This window comes from Chenopodium album, chromosome 5, assembly GCF_948465745.1.
Source record: "Chenopodium album chromosome 5, dcCheAlbu1.1, whole genome shotgun sequence".
Taxonomy (NCBI): Eukaryota; Viridiplantae; Streptophyta; class Magnoliopsida; order Caryophyllales; family Amaranthaceae; genus Chenopodium; species Chenopodium album.
Genome location: NC_137838.1, coordinates 20,386,265 through 20,414,239, shown reverse-complemented (window position 1 = coordinate 20,414,239; position 27,975 = coordinate 20,386,265). Strand labels below are relative to the sequence as shown.

The 27,975-nt window shown below is 36.6% G+C and overlaps 2 pseudogenes across 3 annotated transcripts; both read left to right on the top strand.

Moving 5' to 3' along the window:
- Positions 1-212: 212 nt before the first annotated feature.
- On the top strand, positions 213-8,767 carry LOC145632011 (pentatricopeptide repeat-containing protein At1g79540 pseudogene; annotated as a pseudogene). Of its 3 annotated transcripts, none has more exons than XR_014112444.1 (8): positions 213-2,996; positions 3,374-3,443; positions 6,809-6,894; positions 7,182-7,364; positions 7,455-7,530; positions 7,943-8,011; positions 8,266-8,330; positions 8,443-8,767. The product of XR_014112444.1 is annotated as a pentatricopeptide repeat-containing protein At1g79540 pseudogene, transcript variant X1 (transcript). The 3 variants fall into 3 exon arrangements; XR_014112445.1 differs by having other exon boundaries at positions 213-3,001; XR_014112446.1 differs by lacking the exon at positions 7,943-8,011.
- Positions 8,768-11,877: 3,110 nt separating this feature from the next.
- Positions 11,878-13,119, top strand: LOC145630575 (E3 ubiquitin-protein ligase AIP2 pseudogene; annotated as a pseudogene).
- The last annotated feature ends 14,856 nt before the right edge of the window (positions 13,120-27,975 follow it).

Sequence of the window (27,975 nt, the reverse complement as noted above, 5' to 3'; positions counted from 1 at the left end):
TCTCTTAATAGAACTAATACAATGATTTAAACGAGGGATGGGGGTACAATCTTCAAAACATGCTAAACAGTGCAAATGTGAGAGTTTCGGAGCTTCATCACAGATCATAGTCTTCGGATGCTCAAGGCTTGCTCCTTTGAGCTGTAACGTGCTTTATTAGAGGTTTAGAAAATCCCTTTTTAACTAGCCACTCCAAAATAGTGCTCCATTACATCCAAAAAAAAAAAATAAAAAAAAATTGAAATGGGCTTACTGTCACTGCTAAAAAAAAGGATTTCATTAGAACAAGGCCAGCCCCCTTCTCCATTATCAAAATAGCACCAACAATTAACTTGCTCTCTGCCCCAAACCTCAGCCACCACCTTCCGCCGCCCCCATTTCCGTCCAACTACCGTCGCCCACCCGCCCACCGCCGTCGCAATGCTCACTCTCGGTGGCAGAAATCGAACATGAATCATCAACCTTTATTCCCCATTTTCCCTAATTTCTCTCATTCATCAATTTTCTAATCCCAAAACCTCTGCAAAAACCTAGATTTTCTACTATGAGAGTAGCTACTTTGATTCAGCGTCCCTTTTTCGGGCATTTCGCATCTTTTAGCAAGCTGATTCAATCACGTCTATCCACTGAAAAATCCGACCCATTGACCCAAATTATCTCAATTCTTGAGAATTCTAACCCCATTGAACAATTTCTTGATCCAGTTGCCGACATTCTCAATCATCGTATTGTGTCATCAATCATGACAAAACCCCCAAATTTTCAAGTGGGGTTTCGATTTTATATCTGGGCAATGAATCGGAGGTCGCTTCGAGCTAGGAGTTTGAATGATTTGGTCATTGATATGATTTTGAAGGAGAATAGTGGGTTTGATCTTTGTTGGGAAACCCTAGATGAGGTTAAGCAATGTGGGTTTGATGTCCCAGCTGAGGTGTTTTTCGTGTTGATGTCAGGTTATTGGAAGGCGGGCAATCCAGAAAAGGCGGTCGAATCGTTTGGTAAGATGAAGGATTATGATTGTAAACCTGATGTTCATACTTACAATGCGATTATTCATATCATGGTGCAAAAACAGGTGTTTTTGTTGGCATTATCTTTGTATCATCAAATGTTGAAGTTAGATTGTAGTCCTAATGTAGCTACCTATAGCATTTTGATTGATTGTTACTGTAAACTTGGGAAGATCGAAGATGCCCTTAATATGTTTGATAAAATGATAGGGAGTGGGATATCTCCTGATACCATAATTTATACGATTGTACTTTCGGGTTTGTGTTTAGCTAATAGGACATATGATGCTCAAGTTTTGTTGAATAAAATGATAAGTAGTGGGTGCCTTCCTGATTCAATTACATATAATGCTATGCTTTCGGGGGTTTGCAAGACGGGTGGGATTGATGAAGTATTCGGGCTATTGAAGTCGTTTCAGGATCAAGGGTATACATTAGGGATTAAAAGTTATAGCTGTATTATTTACGCTTTGTTTAGAGTTGGGAGATTTGAGGAAGCTAACTCGTGGTTTCGGAAACTATGTGAGGAAAATTTAACTCCTGATCTTAAAGTATACACTATTATGATTCAAGGTTTTACAGAGGCAGGAAAGATTAAGGATGCTTGGACAATGGTTCAAGAGATGACGGAAAGAGGTGTAGTTCCAGATACTCAATGTTATAATGCATTGATCAGAGGGTTCTGTGAAATGGGTCTCTTGGAGGATGCACAGTCCCTTAAGCATGAGATGTCAGAGAACAATTGCTTCCCTGACACATGTACTTATAACCACCTCATATATGGCGCTTGCAGAAATGGAAAGGTGGAGGAAGCTAAGCAAATCTTTGAAGAGATGGAGAAAGCTGGATGCTTTCCTTCTGTTATAACATTCAATACACTCATTGATGGGCTATGCAAGGCTGGAGAATTTGAGGAAGCACGTCTCTTGTTTTATAAGATGGAGATAGGTACAAATCCTTCTTTGTTTCTTCATCTTTCTCAATGCACTGACCGTGCACTGGACAGAGAAAGCCTACAGAACTTGATTGCTAGGTTATGCGATTCAGGGTTGTATCTAAAGGCATATAGAATTTTAATAAAGCTGACTGATAATTGTGTTTTACCTGATATTACTACTTATAATATCCTCATAAATGATCTGTGCAAGAATAAAAACATTAACGGAGCTTTCAAGCTTCTTAAAGAATTACAATTCAAGGGATTATCTCCTGATTGTGTAACTTATGGAACCCTTATTGATGGGCTTTATAAAGTTGATAAAGAAGAGGAAGCAATTCGTTTGCTAAATGATATGATGAAGAGTGGGTGTTTGCCCCAATCTGATGTCTATAAGACAATAATGACTTGGTTATCCCGCAAGAGGAAGGTTTCAATTTCCTTTTCTCTGTGGCTGGATTACCTTAGAAGCCTTAAAAATCGGGATGATGAAGCAATTAAACTGATTGAAGAACAATTTGAGAGAGGAGAATTGGAGGATGCAGTCCGAGGGTTGCTGGAAATGGATTTTAAGTTGAACAACTTTGACGTGGGACCATATACAACATGGTTAATAGGGCTATGTCGAGTTGATAGAGTAGATGACGCTATGAAGATTTTTAACGTTCTTCTAGAATTTGGTGTCACTGTGGCTTCATCGAGTTGTAGGAAGCTAATACAGACTCTCTGCTCACAATCAAAATTGGATCTGGCTGTAAATGTTTTCCTTCATACTCTAGAAAAAGGGACAGTGGTGGAGCCATCAGTTTGCAATAGGTTACTTTGCGCTCTCCTGCGTTCTAAAGCCTTTGTGAATCATGCTTTTGATATTCTAGGCAAAATGGATTCAATGGGTTATGACCTAGATACTCATCTTGAACAAAGAACAAAGTCACTCTGGCAGTATCATTTATACATGCAGGAATCAGCGGTGGCTGGCTAATTTGTTCCCCTTGGATTCACCCGAATGAAGGTTCGGTGTATCAACAGAAGCTTTGTGTTTTGAATTGGTAAGGTATTTTGATAAGTCCATACTTATTCATGCTTGATCTTTAAATTTGCTTTTGTCATACATTTAGAATAAAACTTATAGTAATTACAATAAAACTTCTAGTAATCTTAAGTTAATACACACATTATAAGGGCTACTTTGGCTAATGCTTAGGGCACTACTTTGTTGTTGAGCAGGACTTCCAGTGAGAATCATATTACTTAAGAGCTTCTGCATAAGTGCAGGTGCTATATAAATTTTGTAGAAAAATTAGGTATCAATAAAAATTGTTCATGATGATAGATAAACTGGTGCTGGAAGTTTGCTGCATCTGATCAATTGATCAGTTATAAGTCTTGATATATAATTCAATTCCAAATTTGTTAACTGTCACAGGTGTGACTTTGGAAGAATAAGCAACCAGCTCTGTTGTTGCATTGGGTAGATCAGACGTGGTCTTGATGAGGTATGCTATATGCTCAATACTTCCTCCGTTTTTAACAAGTGCTCCATTAGCACCTTTTGCAATATTCACTTGTCCTACTTTGACCCATGTTTGTAATTTATACATAAGAAAAAATATGTATAAATTTATTAGTGAATAAATTATTAATTTTCAATTGTTATAATTTATACTTAATGATAATTAAAGATATTATTGGTCAAAGTTTTGCATTGGCATATGTGCCCAAGAGAAATAGAGCACTTTTCAAATAACGGAGGGAGTATTAGATAAGAAAGAGGATAATTTTTCAATATATTTAACATATACTTGTTAAAAAACGGAGGGAGTATTAGATAAGAAATGGAGCAGATATTATGTCTTGCACCTGAGATCATGTTGTGATCCTGGATGAACAGATAGTTTCAACTTTTAATATATTGAACATATACTTCAATGATTATGATATGACCATATTTTCAATTTTTATAATTATGAATTATATTTTTGATTCATTGCTGAAGTAATAACAAAAGTGTTCGTAATCTCTTAACTATTTGTTCATAATATATGAACCAAATGTACATAATATTGAATTATACTGAATTATACCAGTTACATATTCATAACTTTGTTAACTAAATGTTCATTGTTATATATTATTTGTCCATTCGGAACCATAAAGCATGTGTGGTCCCTGGTGCAACATATTATTTTTCACTAATGGGGTACTAAGTTGCTGAGGATGATTAGCTCTATGGTGCTTTGAGGCTGGGTAATAAAAGATATGCACCTTGGTAGCTTGTTATGCTATGTTGCTACTGCCTTTATAATGTTTAGGAATTTCAGTGCTCTTTGTATGTAGGATTCTACACAATGCTATGGAGAAGTTTTGTGATTTTGCTGCTTATTTAGTAACATAAGATTCTCAATGAATATTTCTTTTAGATAGCCTTGCGAAGGCTTCACCTCTCACCTAATGCCTAGTTGGTAGGTTCCCTGTTGCTTTGATATCCATCATGCATTTTTACAACCCTCATCCATCTTCAATCTGTCTTCTTACAACTTAGGTTATTGTACGATAGGTGCATGCTTTAGAACCTTAAATGCAACTTTAGGCTTTAGATTATATTATGTCAGTACAGTTGGTTCCGGGATCGGTTTAGAAGTCCTTTTTAAAAGGCTGTTGTGTTTAGCTTTCAATGCTTCAATATTAGTCATATGATCTTACTGAATTCATAATTAGAGATTGAAAATGATGAAGGCATAAGTGCAACAAAGATGAGAATGTCTTCTTTGGCTGTTGTGAATTAGCTCCTGGAATTGAAAATTGTCAAAGTTGTGGGTGTAACCTTTTATTCTCATGAGAATTTGGTTTTTATACCGGTCCCTTTTAATTTGCATGTTGCTACATGTGCTGAGTGCTGCAGGTCTTCTGTTTTACATGGAAGATCAGGAGGTATGAAGTTTATCTAGGCAATTGATTGCCAAGAATGCCAACACAAAACTTTTTAATTTGAAAAAAGCCCTTACAGAAACTAAACCCTAAAACTTTATGAGTACAAAGAGGCTAAAGGAGAGAGTGTTAAAATGGCAGAGGTGAAGACAATTATTACTAAGCTTTTAAGGTAAAACCATAAGAACATGCATTTCAATCTCAGACCAGTTGTCACACACACACACACACACACACACACACACACACACACACACATATATTTATATATATATATATATAAAAGTAGTTTTGGAGTCAACTGACAATATTAAATTTAGTAATAATAGTGGCTTCAATGTCTCTGAAGGAATTAGCTGGCTCCAGCATCTTTTGCTATTTATATTTTGAACAGGAGATTGCACTGGAGTGCAGTGAGTCACATTAAAAAAAAAAAAATAAATAAAGAAGTGAGGACACTGAGCTTTTTTTTTTTTTTTTTTTTTTTTCTTTTCTGTTCTGTTAGCGTAATGTTGCCATGCTGACTGCTGAAATTCTTCCTTTGACATCGTTTATAGTCTACTTAATTTCAAGATTAATATAAATAATTCCTTATATCTTTATCCCTGCATCTCTGAGAACTCATCTACAAAAGCTTTTCCTAATTCACATTAGCAGCCATTAATTTTGAAGTTGTTCTGTAATTAAATTACAGACTGAATTTATTTAAAGTTTTTCGAAATAGAGTCAGTGTCTAAAATAATGGGGCCTCTACTACCTACCATCCGCTAGAAGTTGGTTCTTCAAATGCTGGTGATGCTGCATACTGCAGGGACTTCTCCATTATCCCCATCCATCTCAGGAGCTTCGTTACCCCCTTATTGTTAGTATAAACTATCAACAATTATTAATGTTTTCCACAGATTTTAGACACTATAGGTACTAGGTAGTAATAGTAGGTAAGCCATTTAAGTTACAAAGCTTGCAAATTCAGTATTGAACAGGAGGATACTGTACTGAGACCTTGAACCATCACTAATTTCAACTGCATTTGTTCTAGATTCTTGATGTGATGCATTTTTCTTTTTTTGTGCTTATGATCTTAGTAAAAAATCTGAGAATTTTACTGATGTATCATTACGAGTTCTCGGCAATTTTGATGAGTTCGTCAAAGTATGTTAGAACTTAGAACATTAACCTTCACTTTGCATAACCAATTCAGTTGTTGCTATTGCTTAGGTTAACTGCGTGTCTGTGGCTCTGTGCATAAGGACTGAGCAAAAAGGTGAGTGGTAGGTGATATCCCGGGAATTAGAATTACTTCCCTAGAAACAAGCATGTAGAGCTGGGAGAAGAACCATATCAATCTTTTTCTTTCTTCTGCAAATGTCTGACTCTAAGTTTCACCCATCTAACTTAATGCAAATGTATATTGATTGTGGTGGTCCGGGGCAATTTAGTTTGTTTGAAATTTTGGTGTCTGGAAATAGGATCTCGATCATGAGGAAAGCCTTCCATTTCTGTGAAATGACTTGCCCTCTCCCGGCTCTTTCACTATTACATGTGTTTGTTCAACTGCTCTTTAGATGATGCATGATGTTATTTGGATAAGATTGGGTGGTGTACTAACTATTCAGTTGATTGAATACCAAAATGTTTTCTGCAAGTATAAAGTGAAAATTGAGGACACATCTGATGCATTAGGATGATACGCATTATCTGACCTCATGTCGACTGGTTTACTGGGAACAAACATTTTACTAATTAAGGTTGCATACATTTTTGACTTATGATTCCTCTCTGAATGTCTGATGTATGGGTGCTAACTGTTGAAGATATATGAAAAGTATTTATTTATCTCATCAGCACTTCTCAAAATGAGCAATAGAATCTTAATTTTCAAAGTGCATGGCTTTTTTTATGCTTCTAAATTATATCTTTGTCTTTGCTGCAGAATATTGTCATTAATAAAGTTCTTGGACCAGGATCTAGGGTCATGGACTCATGGTAGCAATGGAGAATGATCATAATTGAGCTCTGGTATTAATTCATTATGTAATTCTTTCATCGTATCTAGCATCTCTGAATCTTTAAATTTTATAAATTTATCTTCGGTCTTTGATATCTGTAATAGCTTTCGGTCACCATCCAAATTAACTACCTTGGTTTTCTTTAAACTCATGAGTTTTTTCTTAATAATATTTAGGAAATTGTCAAGTTGATGATGCTTAAAGCAGCTAGTCTTCTCTGTTGTTGATTGACAATTATTATGCGTGATCTGAGAGTAGGTTACTGATCCTTGCATTACACCTTGGTCCTGTTTGCAGACTATTCTATGACTCTATGTATTGCTGCTAAGATCATGATATCATGTGGCCTTTGAAGGGACATTACACCAGGTTGTCCAGTGTCTAGTCTACTACTCCTTAGGAAGAAGAGGGCATCTACTAGGGATATAAGTGTGATATGCTCCAAATTTGAGCTCCGTTGTTGAAAACTACTCATTTGAGGTACTAGTAATTATGTTTCTTCGAAGAGTTGTAGAGGCTTATAAGTTCATTTGTTCCGTTGCAATTGAACATGTTTATTTTGCTTTGTAGGGTGGTTCTATGCAATTGGAACTGCAGAGCATGGTGAAGTTTTCAAGTCATCTGAGCTTTGTATACCTGCTTTTAGGTGTGTTTCTGGTTAATATCTCAATCTTTTAGTTTCTGTTAGATACTTAGATTTGACAAAGGTTTTAAATAATTTCCTCTTGGTTACTAAAAAAAAATAAAGGTTTAAAAGTAATGTTCTATTTCATCATTGTGCTGTTATAATTAGTTTCATGCTACCTTGCAATGTGAAATAAACTGTTTACAGGATGATAATGGTTTACTCAATGAGGTATTTATTTTTATTGGTTTATACTACGAGTGGGAGTTGTGTATTTTTTCTCCTTTTAGGCATTCAGCATATTTGGAAGGCCTCAATGAATTTTAACTGAACTCTTTGTTTCCAACCATTTTTGCATATTAAATTATCTTGTCACTTCTGAGAATGTGAGATTATGCAAATTGCAAATCTTATAGCTCTAGTTCACATTCAGGCACCTTTTGATCACATTGGTTGTCTCGCTGGTTTGAAAGAGTGCATTCACAAGGATAAGAAATTAAAGGTAAAGGTCTAATGATAATTAGTTGTGTATTGGGAGTTTGGGATATACTTCTTTCATTGATAAGTTCTGCTTGGTTGCTTAGTTTGACCATTCCTGCTTGATTGCAAGCATTAAGATTGGAGTATGGATTTTATCTTTATAAGAAAAAAGGATTAGAATTGGGTTCCTGTTCATATCTTTTCATTGAGCCTTTACTCCCTAGCAAGTAAAATTTCATATTTCAGTGTTGGTAGTGATATTCGCTAATTCATCAGGGCAAAAATGCACAAGAGGTCTGCCCCTATCAAGGGAGGCCGGGAGCTGTACAAGCAGATCAGAGGTATATCTTCATTTTATATTGTTTATTTCTTCAAATGGAAGAGTGACAAAGCAATATCATTGCACTTGAGTCCGCTTCTGAAACTACTGAACCTGAACCTTTTTTAAAACAGGAAGCAGTGTTTGACTGAGCATTGCAGAAAGGCTAAGGTCTCAAGTGAGCTTTGTATCAAAACTTTGCTTGGTTCTTTTTGCTGATGAAGCTAGAAGAGCCAGCTGAAACACTTAACACAGGGTAGCTTCTTGGGAATGAAATGGGAAAATGACTTGATGTGCGACAGTTTTTTTTTTTTCTTGGAATAATTATCGAAATCACTTTTTTCTTATCTCTTAAATTTGAGCGTAACTTTGATACAATTTGTAATGACGTGATGCGTCATTGATAGTCAACATAATGAGATTAAGATTATGAAATAATTGCAGTGTTGCGGTTGCCTATTTTGCAGTCTGAACTTTTCTTTGTTTGTTGTTGTAGTCTCTTGCATTTGAAGTGATATTTCTTACTACCTCCGTTCAAATTACTCGCAACTTTGAAATATTTTATATCTCACAAATAATACCCCAACGTTGCGAGTAATTTGGACCGGAGGTAGTATTTTAATTTTGGAAGTTAGTTTTATCTGAAGTTTGTAATTTTAAGAGTCTTTTTGCTCTTTGAGTGTGATGGTGAGCACACTAGGGGTGGTTTTATATTCCTCGGTTTTGAAGAGGATATGGAATGGAATGCAATGCTTGATTAGCTTCATCTAAAGCTTGGAAAATCCTTACACAGTGTTTGGATAAAAAGGATAAAGGAAAAGAGGGGAGGGAGGAGAAGAGGATGGGAGGGAAAGGGAGGGGAGGGGAGGGGAGGGAAGAATGTTGAATTTTCCTTCCAAATCTCTCTATTGTTGGAGAGATCAATTTTCAACAATTTAATCCCTCCATTTCTCTCCCATCCAATTCCCTTCCTCATTTGTTATCCAAATGAAAGATATTTCATCTTTCCATTTCCCTTCCTTTTCTTTCTCTCTATTTCCTTCCATCCAAACAAATCGTAAAGGAATTTGGGGCCATATTAAGAATTACCATAAGAAGATTATGAAGTTTCTTTGAGACTTTGAGAGCGTTGAATAGTTGGCTGGAACTTTTTTTTTTTTTTTTTTTTTTTTAATAAAATTTAACCAACAAAAGATGATGAAATAAAATAATACTTCCGTTAGGTTATGTGCAACGATTTGACATAAAATAGAGAGGAAAAATATCTAATCGTTGCACATAATCTGTAATGGAGGTAGTAATTCTTCTATGTCATAAAATTGTTTCTACTACCTCTGATTACTTTTATACTCCCTTCGTTTTTAAATACTTGCTCTATTTCTATTTTTTGCACTATTCATTTATCCTACTTTGACTAATGTTTGTGATTTATACATAAGAAAAAATATAGTCTTGTGGGTATTTGTTGGAATCATCTCAATGAATAGATTATTAATTTTCAATTGTTAGAATTTATACTTATTAATAATTAAAGATATTAGTGATCAAATATTAGCATCGACATGCGTGTCCAAGAGAAATGGAGTAATTATTTAAAAACGGAGGGAGTATGCTTTAAAGTACTCCCTCCGTCCCCGATTGATAGTCATTTTTGCTAACAAATCACGGGAATTAAGGTTAAATAAAGAAAGTATATTGAAAAAGTAAATTTACATTGAACATGCAAAAAAATAGAGAGAGAAAGTAATTAAAGTACTTGGGAAAGTTAAATTTGCACAAATATTTTTGCAAATGTTAGAGAATTTTGGTAATAAAAATAATATTAATGGTATTTGAAACAAAGCAAATGTGATTAACATTTCGAGTCACCAAAAATGGCAAAAGTGACTATCAATCAGGGACGGAGGGAATATTATTTAAGAGAGATAAAATATTCCAAAATTGCATATAAAAGTAATCGGTAATAGTATTTGCTTTTTGAAGAGTTTTCGGTGCACACGTTTGCCTATGTTTTATACTTTTATATACTTCGTATTTATTTGTTTTATACTAATATCATAGATTCATACGGAGTAAGTGATATTGACTTAGGGCGTGTTTAATTTTGATCTAATTTGACTAAACTTTACATTTAGGTTTACGATAATCTATAAAGGAAAAATATATCAAATAGGGCTTTATCGGATTCGTATTAATGTGTATTTTATTAATATGTAGGGCCTGTTCCGATTGACTGAACTCAGCTGAACTGAACTTATTAATTAGTGATTTTTAACTACGGATTAGTGATCTTTGATTATTTATTGATTATTTATTACTATACATATGTGTATATACAAATGTACATAATAATAATAATAATAATAATAATAATAATAATAATAATAATAATAATAATAATAATAATATTATTATTATTATTATTATTATTATTATTATTAATAATTATTGATTATTATTATTATTATTTATTGATTATTATTATTATTATTAGTATTATTATTATTATTGTTATTATTATTATTATTATTATTTATTGATGATTATTATTATTATTTATTGATTATTATTATTATTATTTCAATTATTATTATTATTGTTATTATTATTATTATTATTATTATTATTATTATTGTTATTATTATTATTATTATTATTATTATTATTATTATTATTATTATTATTATTATTGTTATTATTATTATTATTATTGTTATTGTTATTATTATTATTATTATTGTTGTTGTTGTTGTTGTTGTTGTTGTTGTTGTTGTTGTTGTTGTTGTTGTTGTTGTTGTTGTAATCAGAGCTTAAAAGAATGAAATTTGGCTTTATATCATTAGCAATATCATTAGACGTAAATTAAGAGCTGAACTGAACTGAACTGAGCTGAACTGAACTGAACTGAATTTCAACGGAAGAGAACATACCCGTAATTTTAATAATTTTTTTCATTACGAAAGTAAAGATATTTAGCGATAAAAAAAATGTACATATAAAGATGATCTAATTTGAACATATTATTTTAGATTTGATTTAATCTTAACTTATTATTTTTAAAATAAGTAATAAATAAGTTGATATAATGAAGGCCATTATCAAAACTTTTTTCAGGTGGGATTGAGGCAAGGTATTCTGTAAGAGCAAAATCATCTACTCCGTATTATTTTACTTATCTATATAATTAGAGATATGACTATACGAGGGATTAATTGTGCATCGGTAAATGTGAATGTTAAAGTGTTGCAATTAAAAGTCCAGGGTGGATATATACTAAAACTGAACTATTTTTTCAGCCAATATCCCATACTACTTTACCCAACCCATCCAACAAAATCCCATCATCTGAATTGAGAATTTGAGATCTCTAAATTCTCCACTGTCATGTTTGTTAATGTAATAATGTGCCTTAGTGAAGAGTTGAAGACTAAACCTTCAACTTCAAGTTATCAAGTATACAAAAGTGCCTGAAATTAAGAAAACCAAAATAGAGAATATAGCTCCTATTATTTGTCCCCTTGCTCAAGAAATTAGAAGAACAAACCTTATAAAACTCTCCAACCCCATCTCACCTTTTCATCTCCTCCCTTCCTTTCCTCCTCCTTTTCTTATTGAGTAACCCTCAAATCTCTCAAAATCCCCAAGTCATTTTTCTCAATTTTAGGGTTCATCCTCAAAAACCCAATCAAATCATGGCGTCAAATTCATCAAAACCCTCTGACGAAGAACTAACCAATCAATTGCAACAACTCCGAACACAATTAAACAAAAAGCAAACATTCGAATCAGCAGTTTCATCAATCAAATCCCTCCTTCTTCAATCCTACTCCACCTCTTCTCCTTCAACCCAGAAACTCTTCTACGACGTCGTTTCACGCGTCGCAACCGTAATCCGCACTCGCTACACTTTCCCGGCTTACCTCCTCGCCGGCGTCGACCTCCTCGAGACCGCCGACCGCCTCAGCGTCAACCCCGCTGAGAAAACCCACCTCAATTCCTGCATCACCCACTTCCAACAAACCCTAAATCAAGAAGACCCTGAAAATGGAGGTGAGAGAGTTTCGCAATCGAATCGTAGAGGTGGGTACCTCTTTGAAGGTCATTTGACGGTTGATCAGGAGCCTGCGCAACCCAATTGGCTTGTGCAACAGAATCTGTTAACTGCGCTCGCTGCGCAGTCGCAAACCGCCGGTGAAAATGGTGATAGTAGCAATGATGAAGTCGTGGGGAGTTTAATGAGGGGATTGGTCGAAAGTTTAGATGTGTCAATGCTTGATAATCTAGAAGATTTGCTCCCACCAATGGAGGGAACGACTGGAAGGGTTGCGCCGCCTGCGAGTAAAAAGGTGGTGGAGAAGTTGCCGGTGATTAAACTCGAAAGCGAGGAGATGGTGAAGGAGAAGATTGGTGAAGAGGGGGCAGAGTGTTGTATATGTAAAGAGAAATTGGGAGTGGGAGATGAAATGCAGGAAATGCCGTGTAAACATTTGTTTCATCCGCCGTGTTTGAAGCCGTGGTTGGATGAGCATAACTCGTGCCCGATTTGTCGGCACGAGTTGCCGACGGATGATCATAAGTATGAGAGTTGGAAGGAGAGGGAAAAGGAGCTTGAGGAAGAGAGGCGTGGTGCTGCTAATGCTGTTCGAGGAGGCGAGTTTATGTATATTTAGATGGTGTTTTTGATTATTGTGTCATTGTATCATTTTTGTTATTGACATTGTTTGATGTTGAATCAATTTATTTGTCTTCCTATATGAATTGTTATAACTGCAGTTGAATTCCGGTTGAGATTATATGTAATGTACCATAATGTATCCCACACAAATTTTCTAATACTACGGACATACGAAGTATGTCATTTAAACTTGCTTTTACAAGTAGTAAGTTTCTTAAGCTTTCTAAAACACTACTCCAATTTTGTTAATTCCTAGTTTGATTTCTGCTAGTGTAATCAAAATACAGGAGATGAAAAACCAACTCAAAATAAAGTGCAAGTAGCTTAAGTTATTACCCATCTCAGTTCGATTTAATCAGAACCTACATCATCCATCAGCAACAAGCCTCTCATAAGCATTTGAAATTTTGTCAGCTGAAAATAATGCAGGTTCCCTCTACACTTCTACGGCTAGGACGTTTCCAAGCGGTACCCGTCCCCGAAACGTTTCCGGCACGGGAGATGGCAACCAATAGACGAATCGGTGCAACATTGGCTTAATTCCCTGTCTACAGTATCATTGTTACATGAGTATAGGAGACACTTTAGTCCATGTTTTAAATATTTAATTGTATTGACCGAGCATGGGATTAGCACCTGCTTCCTGCTGCATACTTCGTATGGTTTATGAGGACACTCTTGGGCTTGGCCTCTAGTTGGCTAATTACGGGATGGTTTCTGTATTAGCTTGATGCTCAAAGGTGATAAGAGGAAATAGGGGAAGATTAGACCGAATCAAACGCAGCCTGGCGCGAATTTGCCTGGGTTTGGGACGATTTTTTAGGCCTCAATTTGGGCTCGGGCCAACCTAACCTGAATTAAAATTTTGGGTTTTTTGGGCTCATGCTGGCCCAAAGCTTTAGTCAAAATAGGCTAACTTTTTTCCTAGGCAAAACGACCCAACTCATCAATGAGTAGGGATTAGGGAAGGAAATGGAGGGAAAAGTAAAGGGACTAAATCACACTAGTAAGCTTGAAAGGCTTAAGACCCACGGTTTCATTCAGATTGTCCACTACAACCACCTTGATTTGGGAAGGGAGCAACTTCAAAATTGGGAGCTCTCCTTCCCCAAACTCATCATCCTTACTACTTTTTTCTTCATCTTTTAAAATATCATGGCTAGTGCTGTTCGCGGTGCGATTCGGGGCAGTTTAGATGCTAAATCAAAACCGCAAAATTGCGGTTTGCACTTTTTTCGAACCGCACCAAATCGTAAATATAACTAAACTGCTTCAAACCGCACCGCAAAATGCGGTTTGGTGCGGTGCAATTGCGATTTAGCAACATTTAAAAAAAAAATTATATATATATAAAAAGAGAATTAAAATTTAATTTTTTTTATTATTAATATATAATTTAAATATTAAACTCTTTTTTTAACTTTTAATTAGCTAATAGTAAAAAATTACATCGTATTTTAGGCTACTTCATATGTATACTTTATAATAGAAATGGTATAAAATTGGTTTAATGGTTTGCGGTTTGACGGTCCAAACCGCAAACTGCATCAAAGTGATGTTTGGTCTAAAATGTTTTGGAAGCCGCACCAAACCGTAAAAGTGCGGTTCGGTCATTTTTGGAAACCGCATCGCAATTTTCAAACCCGCAAATCGAACCAATCCGTAAAATTGCGTTTTGGTGTGGTCCAGACCGTACTTTGAACAACCCTACTCGTGGCACTTCCCTCGACAACTTGATCTTCATGCAAATTTTTCCCATTACTACAAGTTTATTTTTTCTCTTATAGCCAAGGGAGAATCACCAACCCGTCGTTTTGACTCCTCACAAGTATCATCAATATTTACGCAAACCTTATAAACGTCAAATTCATGAATCAAAGATGACAATTGGGTGACCATCCTACCTATAAACCTTTCCATTTCCTTAAAAAAACTGAATTAATTTTCATTGAACTCCTATTGACTTTTCATCACTTATAGATAGATGTCTAGCCTCCAAAATAGGGTTTTGGGGTGAAGATATGATGAAGGATATGAGGGGTTGTGGTGAAAAGAGGGACTAATTCATGCACATAGGATTGACCATTATAACTAATAGGCATATAATTAGTAAGATCTAAGTCACATACTAGCTTCATAATGAATTAACAAATGCAAGGAAATAAAGACACAAAATTTACAACCATCTTAACTCAAATTAGTTGTCACTGACAATGGCGCCAAAATTTTTAAAAGTCGTTCAAAAGCCTATGGAAAATACAAATCCTAATAACCTAACCTCTTTGACTAAGTAGATCTAGATTTGGTGAGTAGGGTTAAAGTTTCGAGGAGTGAGCCTTTTGGGCTAGCACAGTCTCCAATACTTTAGGGATAACAAAACGAGAGAAGGATAGCTAAGATCAAACACTAAGAGGGTGTTTAGTAAGTGGGAATTGAGGTGCGATTGGGAGTTTTAATCCCAATAAAAAAAATAAGTCTTGTTTGTTTGGTGAGAATGTGAATAAAAAGGGGTTAGGAAATGGGATTGTTTATGGGTGAATTCCCACCATTTTATTACCTAGAGAGGGTAGGTAATAAATGGATGGGAATGAGAATAGGGAGAAAATGATATTTTTGTCATTAATGAAAATAATGAAATAGTAATCTTAGTAAGGGTATTTTTGTAAAATTGTTATTTATTCCCTTTATATTCCCACCCACTTTTGCCATTAATGAAAATAATGAAATAACGTGCTACCCCTTGTGCCTTCTTAGATCCGCTAATGATCTAATCCCTAGTCCTATGAGATTACTCACATTATTTAATATAACTAAACATAAAATTTACACTTAACAAAGCACAAATACATAAGTTAGTAAAATTTAAAAGAACAATCAACCTTAGATGAAGAACATTACAAAAAGTGTCAAAGAACATCAATCTAGGAGCAAACTCGAACAAAAATGAATTAAAGTATGAGAGAATTAAAGCAAGTAAAAATGCTATAATTTCTTCTCTACTTCTTTAAATTGAGCTTGAGACCAGTTATTGTGGAAAGCATTTGAGACAAGCTATCAACTTTAACTTTAATCTTAATATATTGAGTAAATTCAAAGAGATGGTTGTTTGAAGTCGGCCTTTGAATAAAAACCCTTCTTAACGAATGTATTGTTGGAATTAATTCCTACAATATACTTAATCTTCATATCAAATTAATCGGTAAAACATAATTGTGGAAGCGTACCTGATTCCATGTCAATTGATCGAACCCCTTCTTAATTATTTGTCTTCTAGTAGGTACACACTCTAGGGTTTCTCTCTATTGATGGGATATAACTAAGAGTCTGTACTACTAGGGATCATAACCTTACATGTTTATTTATATATAGACCCTTTTTCCCTAATTGGCCCATCATGCATTAGAAAAGGTCCAATGGTCTCTACACATAAAGCTAAACCCATACTCTATAAAAGAAGTAACAAGCCCAATAATAATTACTTAAATGGATTACTGAATTTTGGGCTAAACTACATGATAGCGTGTAAAGACAATTATCACCGTATACTCCACATACATTATTATTGTATTTAGGTCCATAAATTTCTTACAATGTCCCACTTGGACCAAATACAATTACATGTTTATGATTCTTGATGATTGCATTATACTTTTAAACTTTATGAGCTCATATTATTTCCAAACATCTTTAAACAATTCGGTCCATCAATTATATTGACATAGAGTCAAAGCAATCTAAGCTACAATTAACGTAACTAAACCCATCAATGGCCACAATGTTAACACAATCAACGACATGAATTAAGCATAGGTGTGTAGCATGGAAATAACATAAATGTGATCCAAAATGTCTATTTCCAACTGGTCCACTTTAAACTTTAGCAAGATCACGATATGATCTAATAGAAGAGTAAACCAAACTGAATACTTTATTTTTACAGAAATACTTAAAACCACAATATTCAAAATGTGTTTATGTCATTGTAGACACCCATTTTTGTCTCCCCAAAACCAAACCCGGTGATGAGTGCCTTTCACGTCGAATCATAATCGAATGTAGTGAAAGTGTGGAAAGTCTAGTGTTGCGGTTAACTTTTAATTCTTTTCTTTCTCTCTGTTTTTGAAAACCTATTTTAAGAAAAACAGCCAATCCAGTTTGGTTTGGTCCATGGTAAGGGTCTAATAATAGAATAGTTGGATGGGGTTTGAAAAGAGCTTTCCAACGATATATTATAAGCCCAATTCCGATGAATAATGAGGAAGTTATGGCCAAATTACTAAACTGGGCCCGGTTTGATATCTATATGCGGCCCAATGATCTAGAGAAGGGCCTAATACTGATTTATCATTCCTAATGCAATTAGAATTGATTTTAGTCTTCTATATTCTTCTAGAAGGTTCTTTTCATTCCTAATTTAATTAGCATTGATAAATTGACTTTGGTTGACTTTTTGGAGTTTTAATCAGAATAAAAGAAGTGTTTTTAAGGAAAATACGATTTTGCACTTTTGTACGGCTAAATTTTATCAAAATTAAGAAAACACGTGAAAACGGTTTTTAGCGCCCGACGACAGCATTAGCGCCTGGCGCTAAGGCTTGGCGTCTGGCGCTAGCCTTAGCGCCTGGCGCCAATATTGTTTTATTCTCTTCGAAACTCTGATTCGTTTTTCTATCCATCCGGCTGATTTTCTCTATAAATAGCCTCCTAAAACCTCCGTTTTCCATCATCAATTCTCATCAATAATCAACAACTCTCTAATTCTCTTCTCTCTCTAAGCTAAAGCTTATTCTCTCTCTCTCTCTCTCTCTCTCTCTCTCTTTCTCTCTCTTTCTTTTCTAAACTAGCTTTTCTCATACAAAATTCCGCATTCACAAGTTCGAGAAACACCTAGCCAAGTTTGAAGTTGCCTTAGCCCTAGACGTGAAAGGTTTTAATTTCTAAGGGTTTGGTCCCATTTCTCTATTTCAATTATTTAATTTGATTGTTTATTTTATATTTTTCTTGAAGTTACTAACGCGTGTATTTTGTTATTAGAAAGAGATACGAGGCATCCAATAAGTGCTTTAATTGATTTTATTGATATTATGATATAGAAATCATGTCTAGATTGTTATTTTGATTCCTAGTGTCATGTTAGGGTGCTTGATGTTTTGAATGATAACAATGATTCCTAGTATCATGTTTAGGGTAACAACTATAATTTCTAATATGAAATATGACAGTTATGATGCTTTCTATTTCTTTCCTAATAGCATGTTAGTATCATGTTAGGGCTAAATATTTAATCTTTTTATGCTTAGTGACATGCTAGGGTTTGTTATTAATTTTGTTAGTAACATGCCTAGGATCTTGCTATTATTATGCTTTAACATGAACATGATTATGATTATTATGATTTTATGATGATGATTATTATTATTTGTGATTATTATTATGTTGCTTGATATTTATTGTTATTGCTTGACCACACCTTTTATGCATGTTTAAAGGGAATTGGTACTTGTAATCACGCTTAATAAGATAATTAATAATCTTGTTTAGGGTTAATATGATTATAATTCAAGTGATCGCCAATAATAGTTTTTTTTGTGCATTAATATTCAACCAACATAGATAAACAGGTTTAGGGTTAACCTAATGATCGCATGTTAGTCAGAAAGCGCGCATGAATACGATCAGAATAAAGTTGAGGCCTGTTATTAGGGCAGGTTCAATCTCTTTTAGGTTGGATTTGTACCTTCATTTCCGAACTATCAGTCATGGTTCCAGACCTATTGGAGTTGACGATCTCCTGGATCGTTAAGGGGTGTAACCTTCACCTCGTGAACGATTTACAAGTTCCTAAAAATTGTTGGCGACTCTTTTGCTTTATCTTCTTTCCCTTTGGACGCCACCGTACTTTAGTGTATGATCACAGTGGGGTTCAAGCTAGGGATAATGCTTGAAATATTCCCTACAGTTTTTTGGCGACTCCACTGGGGAGGATTTCTATTTTAATTCCTGAAATTTATTTCATCAATGATTTAGAATGAGTGGATGAGACTCGAAATGTTCTAAGTATTTCATGTGCGTAATTTTGATTAACATTATTGTCATATGCATAAAAAAAAGATCTCATTGGAAAGACCATCCGTAATGAGTTAAAAACATAGGATTTTTACTCGTAGGAAATTTGAGGAATATCTTTCACAACTAGGATCGAAATAATGCTGCGCGAAACTGGAAAATTTTATCGAGCACAGTAAGCTGCTGAGGCATGTAGGAACTAGCGTCAGAAAACAGATTCTAGCGCCGAGGATTTGACTCTGGCGCTAGGCAACACTCCTGTCGCCAGGCGCCAGAGCCAAATCTCGGCGCCGACCTCTGTTCTCTGGCGCCAAGTTCTTCCAATACCGAGCCAGAATTATGCGTTCTAATTTTGACCAGTTTTTAGCACTATTCGCTCGATCCTACTTCCTGATTGAGTTTTTCTCACTTTTCTGAAACCCATATGTGTTCTACATATGGACATAACCCTCTGGGAATTCATGCTCCATCTACCTGATTTAACGCTCTTTGCAACAAAGGGTACATCCGAGAATGTTGAATTCACAAAACCATGGAAGCAAGTTTTTGTTTAACTTCGCGGTGTCCTATCCACTCGCGCCAACCCTTCACGGTTAGGCTTCCGCGTGGTGCATCTGGACAATTAACCATGGACCCTCTTTGACTAACCCATATCCCAAACTTTAGAGAATTAGAGCCATGGTTTGGTTGCAAACTCATTGCATCATATTGTGCCTACTTGACTAATTGTGCATTATTTGTTGTGCATACTCTATGTGTTTTTGCTAACCGTTTGTTCGACTTGTGTTTAAAATTAAATAAACTGCTTAATGGCTAAAAAGACTTTGCTTAAGTAATTAATTAATTAATTAATTAATTTTGAGTAATTAAAGTCTAATAATTTAATCAGAATTGACTTAGTACGACTTTAGGCATACCCTGTAGAGTAATAATACCGAAAGCAGTTCCAAATCAACGTTCCAGCAAGGCAGCAATGGCGCCGCGATATGGACTGCAGCGCCACTCTATGGATTGCATCGCCTGGCGACAGCTCTGTCGTTTGGCGCTACACTACACAGTGCGGCGCCAGTTCTGTCGTTTTGACGACAATTCGGTATGTTGCTCGAGTCATCACTTTGTGTCTAATTGAACATTTTGCTAAACAACTCGATTATTTTTATACCTCGTTAAGTCCTTAATTGAGTCTAGTCACATAGTCTAGCCACATGGTCTTACACAAGAGTCTTAATATGTCACCTACACTCACTAGTCTTAGCATACACTTTGAGTATATATCACCATGACCATGTCTTAGGTTCATACATGAGTCGTTCTTTCCGTCACTTGAGTTGGGGGTAAAATCTATTCCCAAATTCTTCATGTCTCTCCATCTACATCACCTTTCTTCACATCACAACCTTCATTCTTCCTACCTTTTTCCATCATTGCATGTTGAATAGAGTTGGAGTCAAATAATTAACAGTCAATATCCCTATTTCCATTTCCACAGTACTTGGTCAAGGAGAGAAGGGAGATTAATCAAGGACAACCTATTTGTTCAAGTCTTACTTTTTGATGAACCAATTCGTCAAAAGAAGAAAGCTAAAAAGATAATGACAACTCAAGAAGAAGTCAACGAACTTAGGAATCAATTGACTACCGTGAATGAAGCATTGAAGGCTTTAACCCTCAAAATTGATGACCCTGTGAAGCAAAAACAAATGGAGCTCATGCAAGAAAGCTTGAGCAAGCTATCTAGTGACTGCAAGTTCCAAGGCATTAGTTCACAAGGGGTCTCGCTGGACAAGGAACTTCTTCCGCATAAGTTCGATGCCAACGACATCCCAAAATTCAAGGCAACATATAACCCTTACTTTCATCTAAGAGCTTTTGAAACTATAATGAACATTAAGGGGATTGATAGGAAAGTCTTTCATTCCTTGTTTTCTTTATCTCTTGAAACCATTTGTCAACAATGGTTCTTTTCCCTTGACAAAGAGAAAACCTCTACGTGGAAGTCGATAACAAACGTAGATAGATACAAGTGTAACATTCAAGACGAAACAGACCACAGACAACTTGAGATGTTAAAACAAAAAGAAAACGAAGGGTTCACTTATTTCTTCAACAAATGGAGGGAAACTTCTGCTAATATGGTTAAGGTTCCTACCGAAAAAGATTCTGTAAGGATGTTCGTAAAAAACCTTCAAGAAAAATATGCAAAGCACTTAAAATACCAACACAACTTGAATACTTTCAAGACTGTGTATAATATAGGCATTGACATTGAAGATGACCTTCTGAAAGATAATAGTGCGAGAGGAAAGAAGAACGACCATCCTTATTCTTCCTCTCCCATTAATGAAGTACATGCTACGAACACCTCCAAACCACAAATCCAAAGGTCGAAAAGAGTGTTCACTCCACTTGGTATAAGTTATGAAACAGCTTTCGAAAAACTACACCACAAAGGACTAGTCATGCCCATAGGACCTATCAAGGATCTAGTTCCAGAAGCCAGGCCACCCAAGTGGGATCCCAATAAGCACTGCAAATATCACCAAGGAAAGGATCACAACACTAAGGAGTGTTGGAAACTCAAAGAAGCTATTCAAGATCTGATTGATGATAATAAAACTTCTGAGATTCTAGCCATCGTAGAAGATCAAACATCCTTCGATCCTTCACTCCTTATCACACCTGTAGGTGAGCCCGTGATCGAGACAACTTATATAACCTCTCTTGATGAAGTGGCCATGATTGAGGAGGATAAAAGTATTTTCTTAGATAATACCAGGGAAAACTTGTCAAGTCTAAAAGAGGATGTTCGAAAATTGCAAGATGTCATTGCCATGCTCTTGGATGTGGTAGAAGGATTAGCAAATCGGATGATGGTTGTTGAACAAAATTCTCACAAAGGATCTAATGAAGAACTCAATGCTCCTAAGCCACGGGCAAAACGGACCATTGAAGAATACACACCAATAGGAATGACTTACAATGAAGCTTTTGACTGTCTCCACGATCAAGGTCTCATTCACCCCATTGGTCCCAGTCAAGACCCTCCACCTGAAAAACGGTATCCCAATTGGGACCCAAAATCTTATTGCCGATACCATAGAGGTCGTGGTCACACCACCGAAGTGTGTCTCGCTCTCAAAGATCGTGTTCAAGACCTCATTGATTCAAGTCTCCTCCATGTTCCTCCAAGCGACAAGAAGGCCAAGATTAGTAACAATAACAACAGTGGCTGTAAAGGAAAGAAGAACGACTATCCTTCTTCTTCCGAAAACACCTACTCTAGTAACAGTGTTGGTACTTTCGACCTTAATGAAATCTTAGCCATGAATAATCGAGGATGTAAGAAACTAAGAAAGGATTTCACCCCTATTGGAATTAGCTACGATGATGCTTTCGATCGACTCCATGCAAAGGGACTCATTACTCCTATTGGACCCATTCAAGATCCCCCACTTGAGAAGAGATTGCCTAGTTGGAACCCAAATGTACGCTGCAAGTACCATCAAGTTAGGGGTCATACTACTGAGAGCTGTTGGAAGCTAAAGGAAGCAATCCAATATTTGATCGACAATAACGGGCTTCCAATACCTCCAGTCGGCAAGAACACCAAGTGATGATAATCCAAGGGACAAGAGGCAAGCTTCAACGACAAGATTTCATGATCTTTTTTCTTCTTTTTTTCATTTACCCTTTCCCCAATAAGTCAAGCATAGACACCTTTCTTTTTCCTTAGATTCATTTTGTAGAATTTTTTCCTTTTTCCTTCTAATAAAATGAGCATTTATTTCTTACATATGATCATTGCATTACAAAAAAAAAATAAAAATAAAAATCATGTCAAACTAAGCACAAGGTATACCAATGATTTGAGGCACCCCTTGTAGCCACATCATATCACCTTTCACCCTTCAAATATGAAATCCTTTTTTGATAAACCACTTTGAGCCTCGTCTAACGATAGACCTTTCATTTTCCAACCCATATCTACCTAACCTTGGGATGGGATGGTGTGCAACTTACGCAATTTTCAATTTCATAAAAGGCTTGAGTGACTTCAAAAGATTAAAATAGCAATAAATAAATAATAATAATAATAATAAAAGTGTAGAAAAGAGCAAGTGTTCCAATGTCTTTGACATGAACATGTCCTTGATATGAACACGTCTCAGATTGTGTCTCTTGTCGAGTGTTCGGTACCGTGCCTGAGAAACATGAATGCCAAGTGAGTGATAGACCGCATGATCGAGATTGCCCACACTTATTGTAGGGAATAATTTCAAGCCTTTAAATCCCACTAGGTTGAACCCCACTGTGATCATACACTAAAGTACGGTGGCGTCCAAAAGGGAAGAAGATAGAGCAAAAGAGTCGCCAACAAGTTTTTTAGGAACTTGTAAACCGTTCACGAGGTGAAGGTTACACCCCTTAACGATCCAAGAGATCGTCAACTCCATGAGGTCATGAACCAAATAAGGGTTGGGGGATGAAGGTACAAATCCAACCTAAAAGAGATTGAACCTGCCCTAATAATAGGCCTCTACTTTATTCTGATCGTATTCATGTGCGCTTTCTGATTAACATGCAATCAATAGGATTAACCCTAAACCTGTTTAATCTATGTTGGTTGAATATTAATGCACAAATAAACTATTATTGGCGATCACTTGAATTATAATCACAATTAACCCTAAACAAGATTATTAATTATCTTATTAAGTGTGATTACAAGTACCAATTCCCTTTAAACATGCATAAAAGGTGTGATCAAGCAATAACAATAAATATCAAGCAACATAATAATAATAATAAAATAATCATAATCGTCATCAAAATAATAATAATAATAATAATAATAATAATAATAATAATAATAATAATAATAATAATAATAATAATCATCATCATAAATTATAACAATTATAATCATAATCATGTTCATGTTAATATTAAAGCATAATAATAGCAAGATCCTAGGCATGATACTAACAAGATTAATAACAAACCCTAGCATGTCACTAAGCAATAAAAATCAAAGCTTTAGCCCTAACATGATATTAACAATCACAAATATTAGGAAGAACATAGGAAGCATCGCAGGAATCATATTTAATATTAAAGTTACCCTAGACATGATACTAGGAATATCATAATAACAATATAAACATGATTTCTACATCATAATATCAATAAAAACCAATTAAAGCACTTACTTTGATGCCTCGTACCTCTTTCTAATAACAAAATACACACGTTAGTAACTTCAAGGAAAATAATAAACAAACAATTAAATTAAATAATTGAAAGAGAGATTTGGGACCAAACCCTCAGAAATTAAAACCTTTCACGTCTAGAGCGAAGGCAACTTCGAATATGGCTAGGTGTTTCTAGATCTTGTGAATGCGGAATTTTGTATGAAAAAGCAAAGTTTGAAAGAATGATGAATGAAGAATACTAATTAAAACCGATTGTAGAACTTGTGAATGATGAGAATTGGTGAATGAATGAATGTAGATGATGAATGAAAACAATTGGTGAATCAAAACGGAGTTTTTAATACGATATTTATAAAGAAAATCAGCCAAAAAGATAAATTAGACAAAACAGAGTCTGACGCTCAGAAAACAGAACTGGCGCCAACCCTGGCTAGCTGGCGCTAGGCACCAACACTAGCGCCAGGCGCCAAGGCCTGGGGTTAGGCGCCAAGCCTGATTCCAACGCGTTTTCGAAAATCCGATAAGTTTACCGTACTGGAGGATAAAATAATATAATTTCCTCGAAAATGCTATTTGATTTTGATTAAAACTCTGAAAAGTCAACAAAAGTCAATTTATCAATGCTAATTGAATTAGGAATGAAAAGAACCTTCTAGAAGAATCTAGAAGACTAAAACCATTCCTAATTGCATTAGGAATGATAAATCATATTAGGCCCTCCCCTAGATCATTGGGCCGTACATAAAGCTCAAACCGAACCCAGTTTGGTAAATTGGCCATAACTTCCTCAATATTCATCGGAATTGGGCTTATAATATATCGTTGGAAAGGTCTTTGTAAGCCCCATCCAACTACACTACTACACTTCACCCGAAATTACCTTCAGTTGTTTGTGACAGCCCTCCGCAAGCTAGGGAATGATGTCGAAGATATCTTCTCTTGAAGTCACCTTCATTTGATGCGATAATTTTCCAAAGGAAATTACCGAAGATCCACGCCTGTCGATCTTTAAAAGTTCGCCTGAACTTTGCTTCCGCTATGCCTGTACGTCGGCGCTTCCTTTGCTTTGAACCTGTACGTCGGTGCTCTTTTGCTTTGAACCTGTATGTCGGTGCCTTTTTACGCTTTTGAACCTATATGTCGGTGCTTTTTTTGCTAATGAGCCAATGCTTAGGCGCTTTAAGCTAAGTGAGACGATCTCTTATCAGGTCGATCACTTTATGTAATCAAGCCGATTATTAAATCATGTCAAATTGCTTAGAGGGGCTAACTGGCGTACCAAGGAACCCAAAAATATGTTGCAGAAGGCTAGCACAACCTCATCAGGTGGCTGTGTGTTTTGGCGTCGCTGAAAAACCAGCAGCGCCACCTCATTAGCATTAGAGCCAGGCGCTAATATTGGCTCCAGGCGCCAAGCCAAATTTGTGACGCCAATGCATAGGGCCTGGCGCCAGCACGGGGATTTCCTTAAATACCCCTTTCCTCTTCATTTCGCTGCTTTGTTCGTCGCGAAACTGCTCGAAGAAACCCGAAAGCTTCAATTGCTCATTGCTTGCTCATTTCTCAACCGAATTCGCTCAAATTTGTTGCAAATCAAAGCTCTTTTCATCTATTTTCCTGATCTATGTAAGTTTCCTTCAAACTCACATCAGCTTTTATGAATTCCTTGCATGTTTATTCACGAATTTCATGAAAATTCAAAACTTATAATGCTCAATTCGCTTTGTTTGTCAAGTTTTAAGCCATGAAATTGCTTGATTATGTTTGTATATTGCCTTGGGAGTAATTTGAGACTTGTTTGACTCAATTTGGTGAAGAAATGAGTAATTTGCCATTGTTGGACCTCTTAAGGTCGTGAAGAACAATGTGGCTCGTTCTTGATGTTTTTGCTAGCAATTCTTGTTCAATTTGTCACAATAATCACTATAGTGTTGCAAGAAATTGTTTAATTGCTTGAAAAATGCTGCCATGCTCAATTTGAATTTGTGCTCTGTTTTAGTACTACTTACTCTGTTTTTGCGAACATAGTATCATGCGGCTAGGCGAACCTTAGATACTATAGAACCTTAATTCATGATAATTTTGCACAATGTAGCATGGCTAGACAACGAGGCTTGGGTTCACGGTCCCGAAACACTAGACGGGAGCATGAGCTCGTAGAGGATGACATTACGCCTTCCACTTCACTTGGTCGACTTCCGGAGTGGGATGAGCGGACCCTGTTCTTCGCCCCTGTCCACCACATTTCTGAGAGGGTGAGACAGGGTATCGCGCCCGGGAGGACACGGCATCACGGCTCTGGCTGTGAAGGTTTAGGCGATTTGTACAGGATGTACATCGCCAGGGATCTTGAGACGAGACTCCTATGGGAGTCTTGCGGGTTAGCTACTCTGTTCAAGACCTCCGAGGCTATGGTCGCCTCCAGCGGGGGTCATCATGTAGTGCGCGCTTTGGTGGAGTTCTTCTGGGACACCACCAACACCTTCCATTTCCCCTGGGGCGAGATGATGGTCACCCCTATGGACTTCAGTCTCATCACAGGACTGGAGTTCACTTCTGTGCCACTGCCGTTAGACAGTGGAATCGACGTCTTCTCTTTGGAGGTCGAGGAGCTGTTGGGGCCGATCGCTATTCGGGCCCGAGCTGAGGTCGAGACGACTCAGTTTAGTGCTAGAGGAATTCGCCGCTCGACGCTGGCAGCGGCTCTTGATGACGATGCGACCACCCGAGAGCAGCGGGTGCACATCTTTGTGCTGATGTTGTTGTCAAGGACATTCTCCCCTGACAAAGGTAGTAGATCGTTGCTTTACTATCTTCCTGCTGTCTGTGATCTTCACCGGATCGGGACTTATGACTGGGCCAGATTGGCTTATGCTGACTTTGTTCGTGCGCTGAGGGACTCGTGTCGACAACGGTCATTTGAGACGAACGTTGCTTTGTCTGCCTTTTGGAAGGTCGTAGAGTTAAACATTTATTCCCTATAAAGTTTAGCTCTGCATATTAGTTAGCCTTTGCTCACACTTTTAACTCCTTGTAGATCTGGTTCTACGAGTATTTTCCTTCTGTTGCGCCGGCGAGACCATCGCCCCGGGGATTTCCAGTGAGCGCCTCTTGGGGCGGTCATCATGTGGACATGTCCACTACACATGTCCGGAACTGGATCATCTCGGTACGACTTTTATTGTTTATCTTGCTTTTCCGCGGTGCTTAGATATATTCTTGCCTGATTGATGCTTTTTATAGAGACCTGAGGTGGTATACCGGCCGTGGGGCGGTTGGACAGTCCCTGGGTTAGCCGCACAGTATTCTACTGAGCGTCGCTATTTTCTGGGGACTTATGGAGCGGTCGCGTACTTAGGAGAGAGGGTCGCTAGACAACATTCTTCTGATGTCTTCGTCGTTCCTGTTGCTCCACCACGTCATATGTTCGACGAGGCGCGGTTGTCGAGCATGTCTGAGGGAGCTGGTACCCCTTGGCGATCCCATGTGATCCTCGGGCGGTGTTATGCTGAGGAGCTACTACATTTGTTAGCTCCAGCCCCCGTACCGGCTGAGGATGTGAGGGTAAGATTTTCTTAGCTTTACTTTCCACTAAGTAGCCCCCAAGTAATGTTTTACTGACCTTTTTGTCTTATCAGGACGGTGCTGCTGAGTTCCTGACACCCCGTATGTCCATCCACTACAAGGGGATGTACGGGCCGATCGAGGAGATG